Source organism: Bos taurus, chromosome 24 (genome assembly GCF_002263795.3).
Source record: "Bos taurus isolate L1 Dominette 01449 registration number 42190680 breed Hereford chromosome 24, ARS-UCD2.0, whole genome shotgun sequence".
In the NCBI taxonomy this organism is placed as follows: domain Eukaryota; kingdom Metazoa; phylum Chordata; class Mammalia; order Artiodactyla; family Bovidae; genus Bos; species Bos taurus.
Window position 1 is genome coordinate 14735406 of NC_037351.1, and position 19097 is coordinate 14754502.

A 19097-nucleotide genomic window follows, 5' to 3' on the forward strand; every position below is an offset into this window, starting at 1 on the left:
GCTTTTGTTCAACAAGTAATCCTTTCATGAAGTTTCAACATCATCAGAAACAAGAGTGTTCATACCCAATGCACACTAGGATGCTTGTGAATAGCAACTTTCTAGGTGTGACCCTTGGTGTCCTAAAGCAAATAATTCACTATAGTAGGTGTACAAAATTAACTTCCACCAATCTACTCCAGTCACTGGAAACCCATCAGTGTTTCACCTAAGGGCTCTTGTGGAAGAAAGATCAACAGATGTCTCCCAAGTTCTGGTTCCACCATCAAAAAACAACATAATTGTAGACAAAACATCTCACCCCCCTGGGCTTCAGGCTTCTTATCAGGAAAATGAGAGAGTTGGATGAGACACTCTCTAGGATTCCTTTCAGATCAGCTTCTCTGTGTTTTTACTGTCTTTTTCTTTAGACTAATTTTTGGGAATATAGGAAAAGTTGTAGCAAAATGAGTTACTTGCAAATGCTTTCTTCAACAAAAGTATACACACACAAACACCCATACCCACACATCATGCACCTTATTCTCTTTGTTTATTTTTGTTGCTGAAAGCTGAAGTTGTTGCTGTTCTTTCTGTTGTCAGTGTCAGATGGCACTGATTGTATTAATACATATTTTGGTCCATAGGCTTTATGATCTCTTTGGCTTTTCACTTTAAATAAATGCAGGTTGACATGAGAGCAGGTTGTATTCATCATATTTCTTTGTTTATACATTCCTGATCTGGAGGAACAACTGTAGGGCATGAAAATGCAGAATATATTTCTCTCCCTCAGAAACAATGCTAACAGAGTCATGAGCTAGGACATGCACATTATTTTCCAGATAGTATAAGCAGGCATGGAACCTAAAACCAATACTAGGTACAAGCAAACTGAGAATGTATGCCAGATATTATCTAAATAACTGCAGTGCAGGAACAAATGCCACCTCCTCTGTCCCTGATATAACAAAGACACAAATGCTGCAGGTAACTGGATCCTAGTATTTATTAATAGCTCCACATTCAACACTCACTCAGACCTAAAGTTTGGCAAATGCCATCTTTACCTAACAATGTGATGAGTCACATCACTGTAGGTATCTTCCTTTGGAGCTATGAGTTTAAGAATCTTGACATTAAACTAAAACTATAGAAGAGTCATTCACCTTCAGATAAAGAGGGTGTGATTGCCCCAGGTAATTTTATGAACAACTCCAGTTCTTATATATGAGTATACTATGTCCCTCCTGGTCTTTCAAACTCTACTTCTGACTCCCAGTATTCTAAAGCATCTCACACCACCTGTAAATCCAGAACTGCTCTTTAAAGGGTGTTTCTTCATTTTTGGCTGCACTGCATCACCATGTCACAATTATGGATCATAATTTCACATACTAGAGCTCCAAAAAACAAGTAAAATATCTCTCCCATATGAGATCCGTATGATAGGATCTCATTTATTTGAAACAGACTGACTTGGGGCTCTTGACTTTTCTTGACTTTAACTTTGAAAAGACTCAGCAGGTAGGGTTAAAGACAGCCTCTGTTATGTGGAGGCAGGTTAGGAGTTAGAGAGGGAACCATCTCCAAACTGAGCTGGACACACACATGAATAGACCATATCTTGTAAAAAAAAAACAACTTAATTCATGAAAATATCTGTGTGTGTTTGCATTTCATTATTATAGATCCTTTGCACTTTTCAAATAATTTACCTTTTATCAGTTTTTGTATAGAATACTAAAGGAAGGCTGTGTAACATTTTAGGGGATAGAGCATCACAGAGAGAAGAGCAAACACTAGAAGACAATGATTTTGTCATAACTCACTGATGCTCCTAGAAAAAAAGGAATATTTCCAGGTTGCAGGAGGGGCAGATCATGCATTTTGTCACTACAAGCTGACTTCTGCACAAGCATCTTAGATTACAACGTTTATAACTTTTTCTCTTTGCACTTAGAAAGCATTTTCTTCAAAAAGTAGTCTGGTGGAAGAATGCAGTCTTTGGAGCTAAAAATCTTCATATACCCAAAGAGAATAGGCCATTTTTAAAACTTCTAAGAACTCACTATGACAAGACTATCAGGCAGGGATGTCCAAAATGTCCCTACACACACACACACACACACACACACACACACACTCTCACACACACACAAAGAGACAATGGAGAAATGAGAGAATTTTTGACATCATTTAGGGTCCAATCTGCCCATTAGAAGGCTAAGTTCGTATACATTATCAGTCTCCTCTAAGTGAAAAATCTCCTTTACATTTTCTTGCCTAGTATTATGTCGTCATCAGGGGTAGCCCAGGAAGCTTGAGCAGACAAGTTTGAAGGAGGTTGGCAGGATGAATGCTGAATGATATTTATATATATTGCTTTGGAAGAGTCAAGAGCCAGCCTTGTGTATTACAAAGAATTCATTTCCTATGCTTTATATTAGCAAATCTGTCCCCATTTTTCTCTCTCATTGTATTATATTGTTCACTTCCCAATTAAAGCTTAATTCATAATAATAAGGTCATATTTGCAAGAGTATATAACTCTGAGAAATGTAAATTGGTCTAAATTGTTTGTTTTTCATCTAGTATCTCATTGAAAGAAGAATAATAGATGGTAAAAGAGAAAACTCAGATATTCCTGAAAGAAAAGCTATATGCCACAGTAAGGGTATCAGGCTAGGTGATGGCAGATCCTAGGAATGTGGTCCACAGGGTGTCTCAGTATGCTCAGGTGAAGGTACGTGCTCTGACTCACACAGAGTGAGTGAATCATAGAATGAGAAATGAACACATTTTCAATAGGTTTCCCATATTTTTCTACATTTGCCCTTTTTTGTCCCCCTTTTTTACAAGGGTGGTGTTTAAAAAAAATTAACAAGGATTTAAATTTCTTATAAGTTTGGGAAATGAGAAATATAAATTGGTCTAAATTGTTTGTTTTCCTACTAGCATCTTATTGAAAGAAGAAAAATAAATGGTAAAAGAGAAAAATCAGATATTCTTGAAAGAAAAGCCACAGTGCCACAGTAAGGGTATCAGGCTAGGCGATGGCAGATCCTAGGAACGTGTCATCCCAAGGAAAGGGGCGGAATGAAATCTCTGCCATGTGTACTGCCTTCCACCAGCCAGAGAGCACAAAGGATCCAGGACTCCTGCAGGTGACTGAAAAGAAGAGCTGATCTTTAAGCATTTTACTTCAGAACATACATTTCCCTCTGTTTACATCTACATTTATCTTCTGCCTGATGTGGCAGCTTAAATGCTTTATTTACTTTTTAAAGCTCTAAAATTGGCTTTTAAGTTGTGGTTACAGCTCCTGTCCTTTTCCAGATGCGATCCAATTGTACACAAAGACATAAACAATTAAAATGGCCAGATGAGGTGGGGAAAGGGACAATAAAAATGGTCATAGTCAATTAAGCCAGTTAAATAAAAAAAATTAAACTGCGAAATGGTGTACACAATAACCCATATTTTATTATTTCCCCCTTACAACATTGTAAAAAATACATAAGCCCTTGATGTATGTATGTTTCCTTGAGAAAGGTGCTCTATGGCTCAGAGGCGGATTGGCGGCATGTGATGTGGGCAGCTGTAAGGTAACAACATGTTTTCCCATAAAAAGCAGAGGAAATAGGCACATAAATTCCATATAAACTGTCAGCGTGTCAGCTATGCTAACACTAGGGGAGCCGGTGCCCTGGAGCTACGCTAACTTATGCACCTTCATTTTTCAAACACACACACTTCTTGAATTCACAAAGCTAAGCTGCAGTCAGGCTACTTTTTTCCTTTTCTTCTTCTTTTTCCTATCTTGGAGTTGACTCCACCCCCATTCCTTCAGATATCTGTTACTTTAAGGAAGCAAATGCAGAGGACACCAACAAAAGAGGGAAGAGGATATCAAGAAGTGACTCTTATATTCGGTTGCCATTTTGGGCCAGCATATCAGTCTCTGGGGTTTCCCTTGTGCCTCAGCTGGTAAAGAATCCACCTGCAATGTGGGAGCTGCTGCTGCTGCTAAGTCGCTTCAGTCGTGTCCGACTCTGTGCGACCCCATAGACGGCAGCCCACCAGGCTCCCTCGTCCCTGGGATTCTCCTGGCAAGAACACTGGAGTGGGTTGCCATTTCCTTCTCCAATGCATGAAAGTGAAAAGGGAAAGTGAAGTCGCTCAGTCGTGTCCGACTCTTAGCAACCCCATGGACTGCAGCCTACCAGGCTCCTCAATGTGGGAGAGCTGAGTTCAATTCCTGGGTTGGGAAAATCCCCTGGAGAAAGTAAAGGCTACCCACTCCAGTATTCTGGCCTGAAGAATTCCATGGGCTGTATAGTCCAATGGGTCTCAAAGAGTCAGACTGACTGAGAAACTTTCACATTCACTTTCATAGCACTTTCTTGGTCCTTTGTATTAACAGCCAAACCCCACTGAAATGAATCTAAAGAGCATGCTGGTGCTAAATCTGTGGCTGTAAGGGCAGGAGTACAGAGAGGGGGCTGGGAGGAGTTGTTTTCATTCCCTCTTCTCCCTCTCCCTCCCCCTGTTTTCTTTCCCTCATTCTTTTTATTTGTTTGTTTTGCATTTCTTGATCATTTGGGGATGACTTCTAGGATAAAAACTAACATTTATTGGAAAATAATGTTCAGAATCTAATAAAAACATTTTTTGCTTGCTAGTAACTCTATGTATAAGGTTTCAGTTCAGTTGCTCAGTCGTGTCCAACTCGTTGCGACCCCATGGACTGTAGCATGCCAGGCTTCCCTGTCCATCACCAACTCCTGGAGCTTGCTCACACTCATCCATCGAGTCGGTGATGCCATCCAACAATCTCATCCTCTGTCGTCCCCTTCTCCTGCTGCCTTAAATCTTTCCCAGCATCAGGGTCTTTTCAAATGAGTTGGTTCTTCACATCAGATGGCCAAAGTAGTGGAGCTTCAGCATCAGTCCTTCCAGTAAGTATTCAGGACTGATTTCCTTTAGGATGGATTGGTTGGATCTCCTTGCAGTCCAAGGGACTCTCAAGAGTCTACTCCAAACCCACATTAAAAGGCATCAATTTGTCAGTGCTCAGCTTTCTTTATAGCCCAACTCTCACATCCATACATGACTACAGGAAAAACCATAGCTTTGACTAGACGGACCTTTGTCAGTAAAGTACTTTCTGCTTTTTAATATACTGTCTAGGTTTGTCATAGCTTTTCTTCCAAGGAGCAAGCGTCTTTTAATTTCATGGTTGCAGTCACCATCTGCTGTGATTTTGGAGTCCAAGAAAATAAAGTCTGTCACTGTTTCCATTGTTTTCCTTTCTACTTGCCATGAAGTGATAGGACCAGATGTCATGATTTTAGCTTTTTTAATGTTGAGTTTTAAGTCAGCTTTTTTAATCTCTTTTTTCACTTTCATCAAGAGGATCTTTAGTTCCTCTTCACTTTCTGCCATATGGGTGGTGCTATTTGCATATTTGAGGTTATTGTTATTTATCCCAGCAATCTTGATTCCAGCTTGTGTTTCATCCAACCAGGCATTTCACATGATGTACTCTGCATGTAAGTTAAACAAGCAGGGTAACAGTATACAGCCTTGATGTACTCCTTTCCTAATTTTCAACCAGTCCATTGTATCATGTCCAGTTCTAACTGTTATTTCTTGAACTTCATACAAATTTCTCAGGAGGCAGGTAAAGTGATCTGGTACTCCCACCTCTTTAAGAATTTTCCACACTTTGTTGTGATCCACATGGTTGAAGACTTTATTGTAGTCACTGAAGCAGAAGTAAATGTTTTTCTGGAATTTTCTTGCTTTTTCTATGATCCAATAGATGTTGACAATTTGATCTCTTGTTCCTCTACCTTTTCTAAATTCAGCTTAAACACCTGGAAGTTCTTCGTTCACCAGCTGTTGAAGCCTAGCTTGGAGAATTTTCAACATTTCTCTGCTGGCATGTGAGATGAGTGCAACTGTGAGTTAGTTTGAACATTCTTTGGCAATGCCTTTCTTTGGGATTCAAATGAAAACCACCTTTCTAGTCCTGTGGCCACTGATGAGATTTCCAAATTTGCCGGCATATTAATGCAGCACTTTAACAGTATCATCTTTTAGGATTTGAAATATCTCAGCTATATGTATTATTGAAAGTTATCATAGGTCTGAATTCAGGATAATTTGTTAAAGTGGGCTTCCCTGGTGGCTCTGACAGTGAAGAATCTGCCTTCAATTCAGGAGACCTGGGTCAGGAACATCTCCTGGAGAAGAGAATGGCTACCCACAGAGGAGCCCATTGGGCTATAGTCTACTGAGTGGCAAGAATAAGACAATGACTGAGTGCCTAAGCATACATGCACAGTTAAAGTGAAACAATCAAAGCTTCTTCTTGTTTCCTTGCTGGTATGGTCCAGGTTTGCTGATGTGTGTGTGTTGGGGGAGGGGTTTGTTTGTTTGTTCAGTCTCTCAGTCATGTCTGACTCTTTGTGACCCCAGGGACTGCAGCATGCCAGGCCTCCCTGTCTCCCACTATCTCCAAGAGTTTGCCCAAGTTTATATCCTTCGAACCATGATGCTATCAAACCATCTCATCCTCTGCCACCCTTTTCTCCCTTTGCCTTTAATCTTTCCCAGCATCAGGGTCTTTTCCAATGAGTTGGCTGTTTGCGCTGAGGGCTGGGCTTAGGGGAGTACTAAATCTGGGGTCTGAATTTTTGACTCCTGTTTTTAAATTTCTCCGTTTGAACATTTTGGTAGGTATTTTTGTGAAACTATACTCAAATTGCAAATTTCCCTTGTATCATGACAGCTATGTATTTAATTCAACTATACAGGGGCTCATCGTCCAAGACCCTGATTTTCTTTGTGAAAAAGTTTGCGGAGGACCTGAGCTTGTTCCAGGGGCTCAGCATGTTTATGCTACAGAATCATAAGGCTGCTGTGATTACAAAGTGCAATAGTAAATGTGAATAATATATAAGAAAAAAGTTTTTTTGTGATTTTTAGGCATGAGTAAGTATTGAGTCTTTGACAGATTTTGAACTCAGGAATTAGAAAGCATATTTAGACTAATTTCAATCTAAATATACTTGTCGTTTTCTCCTTAAATATAGAATTCTAGGATCCTACAATTTCAAATGTGTCTGACACAGCCTGTCTTTCATTCAGTATTTTGACAAGGTTAAAATGAAGGAGAGGGCAAAAAAAAAAAAAAAAAAGACTATGAATAAAATTCATTTTAAAAGAATAACTAAAATAAAACAAATCGGATGATCCCATGGTCATTATTCTTGCACATCAGCAATGCAGTAAGTTTTAACTGCATTTTTCTACATTTAAATGTAAACATCCACAATCATATTCTGTGTCCTCTCTCTGCCCAGGTTCATTTCTGCTATGGTGTGGCTATTAATGAAACCCTATAATTCTTTATGAGGTCATAAAGAATTATATGTCATATATATGCATACATCTTCTATAGAACACATATCTAAGACTGCCAACAAAATAATTTATATAAGAGCTAAAGTGAAAGTGAAGTCGCTCAGTCAAGTCCGACTCTTTGCGACCCCATCGACTGTAGCCTACCAGGCTCCTCCATCCATGGGATTTTCCAGGCAAGAATACTGGAGTGGGTTGCCATTTCCTTCTCCAGGAGATCTTCCCAAACCAGGGATTGAACCTGGGACTCCCACATTGTAGGCAGAGGCTTTACTGTCTGAGACACCAGGCAGAGATAAGACCTAATCACTTGCTAATTGATTACTCTGCATCACAAGATCATGATTAACATTTGTATCACTATCATGCATATTGAGAAGCTGAGACACAGAGATGCTATTGGACTCTTCATGAATGTCTGGAGGAAGTAACTGCATCAGGATTTAAACTTTCATTTCAAAATATGGGTAATTCTATCTACACATCATCTTGGTATGACCCTCCATGGTCTTTTATATGTTTAAGTTGTTTGTTCCTATTTTTAAAACAGATTAAGAAGGAGATATGATATGTACCACCATAAATAATTAAAATGATGATTATAACCTTTGAAGTTGCAGAAAAAGCAGGGAGAGGATGATTAATGAATCCCAGTGATTTTCCTTCCTTCTCAGCACTGCTCCACTCTGCATTTCAACCTACTTGTGTAACTGAGAAGCCAACTTCTTACTCTCAGAGTCAGCTTTGCATATGGGCCTCTCATGTTCCCAGCAGGCTTAGCTTGCCCTGCTGTCGGACCAAAATGGTTTAAGTTTAATTATCTAGATACATTGCTCTCTGCAGTAACCTCACTATTGTTCTCACTGTAATCTACCACGTTATTAATGCCAGATTTTTCCTATCAGCTTTTAAGCTGTTCTTTTACACTGAATAGTTTGCCACTAAATTGTTGCCAATAAAAATCCTCAAATGCCTAAAGGTTATTTTAAACACAGTGTGCACAATGTAGGTTTCATTTCACCATTTATTTTGTTGAGTCATTATCGGTATGCATTGTGTGAACTTATTGTATGCATTTTTTATACTGCTGGAATGGCAGTATATTTTTAACGAGCCTATTTTAATACAACTGTCCTAAAAAAAAATCATTAAACCCAGGGTTTAACAAGGACTGTGCAAACTTCACCTATCATCTCTTCTGGTGTCAAATACTGTTGAGTGATAACTTTGGGAACCTAATATATTTGGAAATCTTGGCTTCCATTTCTTTTGGAACTATAATGCATACTAAAGGATGCTATAAAAGAACATTTCCCTTGTGTAAGTGTTCTCTGCATCATATTCTCTAGTAGTCTGATAATCAAAGAGCTAAGGCATAGAATAACCTTCTTTATAAATATCAAAAAATTTAGATACATAGTACACATTTTAAGAAAACTTTTAAGTTATTGAAAATTTGATTTGAAACCTATCTTAAAGACCAATCATATTCTTACTAATATTGTTTCCTATGGATACACTCTTGGCCTATGGCCATACCACTTCTAGCTAAAAACTCATCAGATTTTGTAAACTAAACAAAATTGCACAGGGTCAGAGTGTATGAGGACTTCTAATGGAAACAAAATGAGACAATTAGAACTGGTATGAGGGGACTTCCGTGGAGATCCAGTACTTCAAATGCAGGGGGCGTGAGTTCAATCCCTGGTCTGATATGCATCTTGTGTCTCATATTCTTCAAGGCAAGGCAAAAAATAATCTGGGATAGGAATATGTGTGGTTGAATGTCACCTAGGTAAATCATAGTGTTACACATAAATTCAATTTCTTAGAAGATAAAGGTGAGTTATAGAAGACTTTGATACTTAACCTAGGTTGACTAAAACAATTTATAAATATTTTATCCAGGGGTTCTGGAAAACAGACTAGCTTGATGTGGTGTAACAAGGCCCTATGTCTAAGAAACCATATAAAATTATTATTATCTTCAGAACAAGGCATGTGCAATGGGTAGAAAAGAACAGGATAGTCCAGTCAACAGGCATATCACTCATCCATTCCTTCATCCTTTCAACATCCCACCATTGATTCAAATTAATCAAATATTTATTGAACACTTACTATATGCCATGTTGTATAAATAGTTTCCAATTATAGCAATAAACAACAAAGATGGACTCTAACCACAAGAAAGGTAGTTTTGTAAAGTAAAATGTCTTCACTTCATGAGTAGTATGTGCCCAGTCACTTCAGTCGTGTCTGACTCTTTGTGACCCTATGGACTATAGCCTGCCAGGATACTCTGTCAATGGGATTCTCCACACAAGAATACTAGAATGGTTGGCCATGCCCTCCTCCAGGGGATCTTCACTATGCAGAGGTTGAACCTGTGTCTCTTTCATCTCCTGCACTGGCATGTGGATTCTTTACCACTAGCACCATCTGGGAAGCCCCATGAGTAGTATCAGTGAAAGTCACTCAGTCATGTCCTACTCTTTGCGACCCCATAGACTATACAGTACATGGAATTCTCCAGGCCAGAATACTGGAGTGGTAGCCTTTTCCTTCCCCAGGGGGTCCTCCCAACCCAGGGATAGAAACCAGGTCTCCCACAATGCAGGTGGATTCTTTGCCAGCTGAGCCACAAGGGAAGCCCAAGAACACTGGAGTGGTTAGCCTATCCCTTCTCCAGAGGATCTTCCTGACCCAGAAATCAAACCAGGGTCTCCTGCATTTCAGGCAGATTCTTTACTAACTGAGCTATCAGGGAAGCCTGATATGAGTAGTATAATCAGGTGTAAATGCGTTGAGGTTACAAGAGTTTTTCCAGTCATGACGTGATCACACTCTATAGCTAGAGGTGAGAGAATTAGTGTCTCTTAGAATTTGATTCTCAAATTCTGATATGTCACAGGAAAACTTCAACCCAATCCAGGCCTCCAATCAGAATCAGAAGGATTAGGGATGGGCAGTGGAGCAAAATGGAGCAATTTTCTCTGGTGATTCTGGTCAATGTGATGAGGCCTGCTCTTTTTGGAGCTAGTAATAGCTGGGCAGAAATGTTTATCCTAGCTACAAAAGCTAAATTTCCTGGAATGGCTTCAACAGGAGAGGAAGAGAAGTAAATTGGGATTCAAGGAAGACATGCCATAGCTTGCATAACCAGGGAATAGAGGAGAAAAGAATATAGCTGTAAATTCATCCAAAGAAACTATGCTTAAATGTAGGAAGAAGTTATTGAGCCTCATCTTCTGACTGGACTTGCTGACAGGTCCTCTTTCCTGACAATGAATTAGAAACTGAAGTGATTTGGGTCTGTCTAAAGTGTTTCATTTTGATATGCTGCTGCTGCTAAGTCGCTTCAGTCGTGTCCGACTCTGTGCGACCCCATAGACAGCAGCCCACTGGGCTCCTCTGTCCCTGGGACTCTCCAGGCAAGAATAATGGAGTGGGTTGCCATTTCCTTCTCCAATGCATGAAAGTGAAAAGTGAAAGTGAAGACGCTCAGTCGTGTCCGACTCTTAGTGACCCTATGGACTGCAGCCTACCAGGCTCCTCCGTCCATGGGATTTTCCAGGCAAGAGTACTGGAGTGGGTTGCCATTGTGTGAAAAACAAAAATTGGAAGGATGATGCTTTGGCAGACCACTCAAGACTTTAGAATGTTCACCATTTCAGAGATGGCTCTCAAGTCTGTCTAGAAAGTGTGAAACAATGCAATTGTAAGAAAGTTATTTAGAGGGGAGTTATAGCCTGGTGCCAAGTGCTGGCTTTAGGGTCACAGATCTGGTTTGAATTCCTGTTCAAACACTGTGTAGCCATGTGGCTTTGGTGAAAGTTACTTAATCTTGCTATGTCCTGGTCTCTTCATTAAAAACTAAAAAAAAAAAACCTAGGAACTGGGAAAATAAAATATTTTTTTCTAAAGTGCTTAGAACAAAGTAAATGATAACTATCCTTAAGCTTATTTCCCTTCCATTAACAATAAATGGTATTCTTTAGGTCACCATTATGCAAAAATTAGTTCAGTAAATTACTGGTGAATTGAATGATTACACTAACCCCTTTGTTTTTACATACTTTTACCAGTATACACAAATATAGTCACACTTCTTGTTGGCTGACAGATAATAGAGACATATAATTCAAGCACCTTGAAAGTGGCTGTATTTTGATGATAGCTGAACAGTGTCCTTTGGCAAAAAAGGTACCATAGTTTGTAAATCATCAAAGAAAGGAGCAGGGTGAAATGTTTGATGAGATTTCCATGGCATTATCATATAGATTACAACATAAAGAAGAGTTTGAATATATCTGAAGAAGTGTTTCAGGATTTACATAATGAATTAAAATAAAAAGACAGACTTAGGACTGAATACTTTAACCAACATTCATCCATAGCAAAGTCAATGGTTTTCAGTGAGTTCCATCTGCACTGAAGGGGCCTGATGTGTTTTGTTAACAGTGTTAATGGTGGAAGAATATCTGAAATTGAAAAATAACAGAATGTTCTTAACTTTTAGAAGGATAGATAAATGGAATGGGCTCCGTTAGCTGACTGTTTCTAAATGCCATAAGATCTCAGGTATCTTAGGTAAATTGTGTAGACAAACCATTGATCAGATTGTGGAAAATAATAAATTGGGTCATTATAGTATAGGCTTCCCTGGTGGCTCAGATCATAAAGAATCTGCCTGCAATGCAGAAGACCTGGGTTTCATCCCTGGGTTGGGAAGTTCTCATGGAGAAGGGAAGGGCTACCCATTTCAGTATTCTTGCCTGGAGAATCCCTTGGACAGAGGAGCCTATGAGGCTATAGTCCATGGGATTGCAAAGAGTTGGAAATGACTGAGTGACTAGCATTTTCACTTTCACAGTTAGTATTACACATTATTTTTTAAATTTGCCTCCTTTCCCAAATATTCATAGACTTATCTTATGAAACTCTCCTGAAGCCCATTGTAGATCTTGCAAGTCATTTTTATCCAAGCTACATCTATTTTAATCCTCCAGTTTTGCTAAAATTTATCCAATTTTTAGGATAAATCTAACCACGGGTTTTATGTCAACCAAAAACCGAGGCTGCAGATATATGTGATGTCCATACTATAGGGAGAAGTTTTGCATTTAAATATTTGCCTTATGCAGGGCTGACAAATGTAGAAAGATCTAACTGCTGGGAGTTATACTTTTACAAATTGACTGGGGATGTAAGTATGTTTCAAATGCCCCTGATAATATACCGCCACATTTTCATCTGATGTGTAGAGTTAGACCTAGATTTGAGATAAGACATGAATAGAATAACCTTTCTGTTATTGTTGTTTTTTAATGGAATAGGTAGCCATGTTCTTCCTTTGGTAAATGGATTGCTCTATCATGACAATAGGGATGGTCTTCTTGCCTGAATGGAGGACAAGCCGGCTTACAGGGCCACACAGAACACCTGAGATTGAGTTCCAGGAAGGGGTGATATCAATCAAAATGGTTTCACTGAACCTGAAGGGAAAAACAGAGGCAGAAATTAACACTACTCAAAGTTCATTTATGGCTATCTAATAGGCCCAAATGTCAGTAGAAGGTCTGTCAATAAATGAAAAAAATATTGGCTTTGAAAAAATGTGGAGATTGGGAGGGAAGACAACAGTAGGGAGTCTTCTTAGAAGAGGCCATGGAGTGGGTTTCATTGAGTATGTTTGTTCTTGATTTAGGGTGTGATTATCAAGTCACAGGGTAGAATTAGGCCATCTCTTTCACTCTTCTGTGAATCATTTTCTTTGTGATCTGAAGGTTACAGTCAGTGCCTAAAAAGAGGCATTTACTTGGAGTTCACCCAGCAGGTATATAATTTATTTTCAGATTTGGTTTCATGCAATTGTAATATGTTGATAAGAAATATTAATACTCTAAGCATTCAATTCACAAATAAATTCACACAGCATATATGTTTAACATTTTGACATTTCTAACAGGTGTAGATACATTTGTCTTTAATTTGGAAAATAATTTGTTATAGGGGCTGAATTATTTAATATTATGAGTCATTAATTGCTATATGCTCGTATTTTTCCTTTTTTTTGTTTTTGTTTTTACTAGTGAACTATTTCTCTCTTTTTAAAAATTAATTGTTGTTGTTAAGTCCCTCAGTTGTGTTTGAGTCTTTGCTACAGAATGGACTGCAGCACACCAGCTTCCCTGTCCTTCATCATCTACCAGAGTCCACTCAAAGTCATATCCATTGAGTTGGTGATGCCATCCAACCATTTCATCCTCTGTCCTCCCCTTCTCCTTCTTCCTTCAATCTTTCCCAGTATTAGGATCTTTTCCAATTAATCAGTTCTTTACATCAGGTAGCCAAAGTATTGGAGCTTCAGCTTCACCATCAACTTGTCCAATGAATATTCAGGTTTGACTTCCTTTAGGATAGACTGGTTTGATCTCCTTGCAGTCCAAGAGACTCTTAAGAGTCTTCTCCAGTACCACAGTTCAAAGACATCAATTCTTCAGTGCTCAGCCTTTTTTTTTTTTAATTGTCCAGCTTTATTTTTAACTAATAGAGCTTCCAAATTATTAAGTCTAATTCTGTAGGAAGATATTTATTATTTTGAAAGGGAGGTATTATTTGTAAACTCCTTGGTACCTGCAAAGCATCAAAATTAGTTTTTTATTCAGAGTCTTTTGTGTTTCCGTACAAATTGTGAAATTTTTGTTCTAGTTCTGTGAAAAATACCCTTGGTAGTTTGACAGGGGTTTGATAGGGATTGCATTGAATCTATAGATTGTTTTGGGTAGTACAGTCATTTTCACAATATTGATTCTTCCAGTCCAGGAACATGGAATATCTCTCTATCTATTTGTGTCATCTTTGATTTATTTCATCAGTGTCTTATAGTTTTCTGCATACAGGTCTTTTGTCTCTTTAGGTACGTTTATTCCTAGGTATTTTATTCTTTTTGTTGCAATGGTGAATGGGATTATTTCCTTAATTTTCTTTCTAGTTTTTCATTGTTAGTGTATAAGAATATAAGAGATTTCTGTGTATTAATTTTATATCCTATGACTTTGCTATAGCTATTGATTAGTTCTAATACTATTCTGGTGGCATCTTTAGGGTTTTCTATGTAAAGTATGTCATCTCCAAAGAGTGAGTTTTGCTTCTAAATGCCCATCAACAGATGAATGGATAAAGAATTTGTGGTACATATACACAATGGAATATTACTCAGCCATAAAAGGCATTTATTTGAGACAGTTCTAATAAAGTACACAAGCCTTTTATACAGAGCGAAGTAAGTCAGAAAGAGAAAGACAAATATCGTATATTAACACATACATATGGTATCTAGAAAGATGGTACTAACGAACGTATCTGCAGGGCAGCAATGGGCATGCAGACACAGAGAACAGCCTTTGGTCACAATGAGGGAGAGAGCAGGGGGGATGAATTGAGAGAGTACGGTTGAAACGTATTCATAACCATTTGTAAAATTAGACAGCCAGTGGAAATTTATTATATGACACATGGAGTTCTGTGTGCTTAAATCTGGTGCTCTGTGACAACCTAGAGGGGTGGGATGTGGTGGGAGGTGGTAGAGAGGTTACAGATGGAGAGAACATACATACGCCTATGGCCGATTCATGTTGATATATGGCAGAAACCAACATAATACTGTAAAGCAATTATCCTCCAATTAAAAATAAATAAATTTAAAAACTGGTTCTTTTTATACCATGTATTCAATATATGTTTGCCCTGAATAGCAGGTGTTCAATTGATATGTTTCAAATAGCCACTACTTAGCCTATCATTATTCAATGACTGTCCAGAAATGACAGAAACTTGGGTTCAAATCTTGTCTTTTGCATTATAATTAATCAATGAAGTCTTCCCCATGAATAGAAATGATGTAGCCCCTGATATATTATTAGTTCAGCAAATAGATTCATAACTAAATTCTATTTGCTCTTTCATAAAAAAAAAAAATTACCAAGCAATACCTATTATATTCTTGCTTTATGGAGGAGCCTACATACCAAAAATGAAAATTATAATGAAGATACTTATACATTTTATGATGTCAGTAGCAAAGAGTCAGACACAACTTTGTGATTAAATAGCACCTGCAGCTCTTTATACTCTGTCCCTTCTTGAATGGCTCTTTGTAGCTTCTGGAACACAATTTATTCCTCACCTCTTATATTTGAGGACCACCCTTAACTCATAAAAAACAATAATTTCATCTACTCTGCAATGTGTATGTTTAATCTAGTCTTCACTGAGTCCTTAGCTCTCTTTAAACATCCATATTTACTTCCATTGCCATATCATTGATCACATAGAAGTATTAATAGTATGGTGCACTAAAACAGACTTTAAAGCAAGATGAATCAGTTCCAAGGCGTGTCACATGTTTTATAAACTAGGTTGATGAGTATTGACTTTCAGGGCTATGAAGAAGATCAGAGATAAAATACACTGTGTCTACCATAAGGGTCTACATTAAGTGGAACCCCACTCCAGTACTCTTGCCTGGAAAATCCCATGGATGGAGGAGCCTGATAGGCTGCATCCATGGGGTTGTGAAGAGTTGGACACGACTGAGTGACTTCACTTTCATGCATTGGAGAAGGAAATGGCAACCCACTCCAGTGTTCTTGCCTGGAGAATCCCAGGGATGGGGGAGCCTGGTGGGCTGCCGTCTATTGAGTCGCACAGAGTCGGACACTACTGAAGCGACTTAGCAGCAGCAGCAGCATAAGAGGTACAACCTGATAAATGCAAATCTATTTATGAGATTAGAATGTAGGAAATAAGGTCACATCCAGATGATTTAGGTGTGTGGCTACCTAAACTAAAAAGCATTGCACTCACAGCCACCCCTTTCTTTTTTATCACACAAACTTTTTCCCAACTCAGCTCAAATCTCAGTAAACAGATTCATAACTAAATTCTATTTGCTCTTTCATAAAAAAATTACCAATCAATACCTGTTATATTCTTATATTATATTATATTCTGGACCCAAAGGTTTGCATGCATTCTTATATTGATTTATATTGCTTAAAATTGTGGTGCTGGAGAAGACTCTTGAGAATCCCTTGGACCACAAGGAGGTAAAACCAGTCAATCCTAAAGGAAATCAACCCTGAATATTCATTGGAAGGACTGATGCTAAAGCTAAAGCTGTAATTCTTCGGCCACTTGCTGCAGAGTTACCTTGCTGGAAAAGACCCTGATGCTGGGAAAGATTGAAGGCAGGAGGAGAAGGTGGAGACAGAGGATGAGGTGCTTAGATGGCATCACAGACTCAAAGGACACAAATTTGAGCAAACTCTGAGAGATAGCATATTGAAAAGCAGAGACATTACTTTGCCAACAAAGGTTCGTCTAGTCAAGGCTATGGTTTTTCCAGTGGTCATGTATGGGTGTGAGAGTTGGACTGTGAAGAAAGCTGAGCGCTGAAGAATTGATGCTTTTGAACTGTGGTGTTGAAGAAGACTCTTGAGAGTCCCTTGGACTGCAAGGAGATCCAACCAGTCCATTCTGAAGGAGATCAGCCCTGGGTGTTCTTTGGAAGGAATGATGCTAAAGCTGAAACTCCAGTATTTTGTCCACCTCATGCGAAGAGTTGACTCATTGGAAAAGACTCTGAAGCTGGGAGGGATTGGGGGCAGGAGGAGAAGGGGATGATAGAGGATGAGATGGCTGGATGGCATCATTGACTCGATGGACATGAGTCTAAGTGAACTCCGGGAGTTGGTGATGGACAGGGAGGCCTGGGGTGCTGCGATTCATGGGGTCGCAAAGAGTCGGACATGACTGAGTGACTGAACTGAGCTGAACTGAGCTGAACTGAGAGATAGTGCAAGACAAGGGAGTCTGGCATTCTGCAGTCCACGGGGCTGCAGAGTTGGACACAACTTAGCAACTGAACAACAACAACAACTACTAAAGTTAAGTAAGAGCTCAAAAGTGCTGATAGGTTCAGTGTAAAGTTTTTTTTTTTTTTTAACTATTTACAAGGACGATGATCCAAAAGGAACACTTGGCTATCCCAAGAATCTAATTCACATACTTTCTATAAAAATGAAAGAATTCACAAAATTGTATAAACCAGAAAAAAAAAGAAAAAAGGGAAACGAAAAGGTTCATTTTAAGACCTTGATAAACTTAATTTCATTTATCTAGTATTTGTCAGGTTTTCATTTCCTGTTGCTTAGTTTCAGACCTTCACTTTCTTGAGTAAAGTAAGAAGATTGTGGTCTGATCAATTGTAGCAGAGCAGAAAGGAGTCCTAAGGTAATTTTCAGGTAAGCTGAAGCAAGAAACACAAAGCAAAACTCTCTAAAGTATATAACTCTCTTAATAAAGCATTTTTAGGGTCTAAAGCCTCTAGGTGATGCCCCCAGTTCCCAACTAGACTGTAAGCAGAGACTTGTCCTGAGTACAGGAATTCTAAAGAAGAAAATGAGATTGCCTATCTCCTGACCTCTACCTCATCCTCTTCCCTTTTACAGGTGGGGCTAAGGCTCCTCAAATAGACTGTGGCCCAGATGAGAGAGAACAATTGATGTCCCAACTACAAGAGGTTTTTCTGGGCTTAATCTTACTAGCTATTGAAAGCCAACCAGGACAATTGTATTTATTCTTTTCTTAAAGGAGAGAGGACTCCAAATCTTACCACCATCTTGGGAAAAAACTGGTCACTCACAAGTACCATTTCACTTCCATCTAACTACAGGGAGGCAGTGGGGTACAGAGAGAAGCAAGCAGACAAACAAACCAAGATGTGAGGGGATCAAGGTCTCACACTTGGAGCACTTTGTGGCAAAATGATGATAGGTCTTGTCACTGAGATCTCTTTCCTGCCTTACTGTCACCACATTTTTTTCCCCTTTTTTATTCATAGTTTTTCAATGTTTTAATAAGTAACTGAAAATCTATAAGTTCATCAATTGCTTTAATTTTTCATCTGCAATCCAGATTTTGTATGAATAAACTCTAATTAACAGCCACAACAGGACTACAAATGTTGATGCATTGCACACTATAGATTTTAATATTTTTTTGTTTTAATAGTTCCTTGCATTTGGTGAGTCTTGGAACAGATTTTGTAAAGGGAAAGAGAGAGAATCCAAAAAGACATGTCTGTTCAGAGGCATTTAAAATGAGCATAATTCCAGTCCTATCCTTGAAGAGTGGAGAATATTGTGCTACTCATCAACCAGAGCATTTGGCTGTAAAGTTGAAGACAGGAATATTTAATTACTATCTGCAAACAGAAACCCAGTGAAGAGTATTTGTGTCAGTTAGATGCCAATGAAACTAAGCCTTTCTGAGATGGAGAGGATCGATTTAATTTTTTTCCCCTTCTCCAGATTTTTGCTATGACAGAATGAAATGCTCTTCATTCAGCCACTCAAGCAAAAGAATGACTGACGATCCAATGAAGGTCAAATAGTTTTCCAGCCAGCTGACACTGTTTCAAACCAACTTAACACTTCTCACAAAATGGCTGCACCGAAAGTTTATCTCTGAAGACCCTTAAGGGCTACCTTTCCAGAGACAACCTGCCCTCACTTCCTCTGTCCCCAAAATACACACTTAAAGAGAACTTTCCAGTGGGTGGTTTTACTTCCTCACAAGGTCCCGCCCTTTCCTTTGTGTGCAGCTCAAACAACGTGTGA